At 51.9% G+C, this 1,800-nt stretch overlaps 1 pseudogene; it reads left to right on the forward strand.

The window, feature by feature from the left end:
- Positions 1-604: 604 nt before the first annotated feature.
- Positions 605-1,140, forward strand: LOC142445989 (ferritin heavy chain pseudogene; annotated as a pseudogene).
- Positions 1,141-1,800: the final 660 nt, after the last annotated feature.

A 1,800-nucleotide genomic window follows, 5' to 3' on the forward strand; every position in this document is an offset into this window, starting at 1 on the left:
AGTTTCTACATTGGTCCAGTTATAAGCATCCATGGATCATAGAAAGGACATAAAGCTGTATCTGTTGTATTTGGGCTTTCGTGTTTTGCCTATTTCTTGACCTACACATGTCTTTGGGGAACGAGAGCTGTCAGTTCTGATATGCTTCACACGTCTACTGAGCTCAGACCTCGTGAAATGGGACTGATCAGCCTTTAGCAACAGAGGACAGGAACATGTACAGTAAGCCTCTTCCACATGACTTCCTCCAGAAGGCACTCCGAGCAGCCTCCTTAGCTCCTTCCTCTGCATAGCGTCTGTAGAACTTCAGTAGAATGGCGAGGCGCCCAAGAGGTGCATTGGACTGCCAACCACAAGGTCGATAGTTCGAAACCACCAGCTGCTTCACAGGAGAATTATGAGGCTTTCTACTCCGTAAAAAGTTACAGTCTCGGCCAGACGTTCATCGCAGAGCAGCCTCAGTCTCCTGCTTCAACAGTGCTTGAACAGAACTTGGTGCTCACCAGCCTTTCTCAAGCCAACAGGCCTCCCAGCGCGCCCTCCAGCAGCACCTCTCAGCCATACTCTCGACGCCCCCAGTCCTCCACCACCGCCATGACTGTCTCCTTCGCAGGTGCGCCAGAACTACAATCAGGACTCGGAGGCCGCCATCAACCGCCAGATCAACCTGGAGCTCTGTGCCTCCTACGTCTACCTGTCCACGTCTTACTACTTCGACCGGGATGACGTGGCTCTGAAGAACTTTGCCAAATACTTTCTGCACCAGTCTCACGAGGAGAGAGAACACGCCGGGAAACGATGAAGTTGCAGAACCAACGAGGGGGCCGGATCTTCCTCCAGGATATCAAGACACCAGACCGTGACGACTGGGAGAGCGGGCTCAAGGCCATGGAGTGTGCCCTGCACCTGGAGAAGAGCATCAACCAGTCCCTGCTGCAGCTGCACCAACTGGCCACGGACAGGAATGACCCCCATCTCTGTGACTTCATCGAGACACAGTACCTGGACGAGCAGGTGAAATCCATCAAAGAGCTGGGCGACTACATCACCAACCTGCGCAAGATGGGGGCCCCAGAGTCCAGCCTGGCCGAGTATCTCGCCGACAAGCATACCCTGGGAGACAGTGGTGGAGAGAGCTAAGCGGCAGCCCCGCCTTCCCCAAGTCACCAAGGCAGCCCGTGCCTGTTGGGTAGACCTGTCCCTTTTTGAGAAATTGTACCCAGGCATCCACTTCTGTTCTTCCACTTGTACCTTTCCTTTAGATAAAATCTAAAGTCATTTGATACCCAGCTGTTGTTTCAGAGATCTTGGTGGGGAGGGGCCGGAGAGCTGCCCTGGGGGCCCAGGCTGTCAAATTTTTTAAGCGCCCCAGTTCCACTGCAAAATCCCGCTTAATAAAATGGAGCTTGCGCAAAAAAAAGGTACAGTCTCAGAAACTCACAAGGGACCGTTCTACTCTGTCCTGTAGGGCCCCTATGAGTTGGAATTGGCTCAATGGTGGTGTGTTGGGTAGTAGAATGGTTTGTTTATTTCTCAGGCATTCCCGTTAGATTGGATGTTTCTGAGGACAGGGACCATGGCTACTTTCTGGCATTGAATCCTCAGCGCTGAGCACAGTGCTAGGTACATGGTAGGTGCTTAGTAAATATCTGTGGAATGAACAAATGGTCACAGGCCACTTCTTATTTTGCCTTCACTGCACCTCTCATTTTGTTCTCCCTTTCATAGCTCCCCCAACCCTGTGATTCCTTCAGCCCTGCTTTCCCTCCTTGGATGTCGGGAATGAAATAATATTCTGAC

Source organism: Tenrec ecaudatus, chromosome 4, assembly GCF_050624435.1.
Source record: "Tenrec ecaudatus isolate mTenEca1 chromosome 4, mTenEca1.hap1, whole genome shotgun sequence".
NCBI lineage: Eukaryota > Metazoa > Chordata > Mammalia > Afrosoricida > Tenrecidae > Tenrec > Tenrec ecaudatus.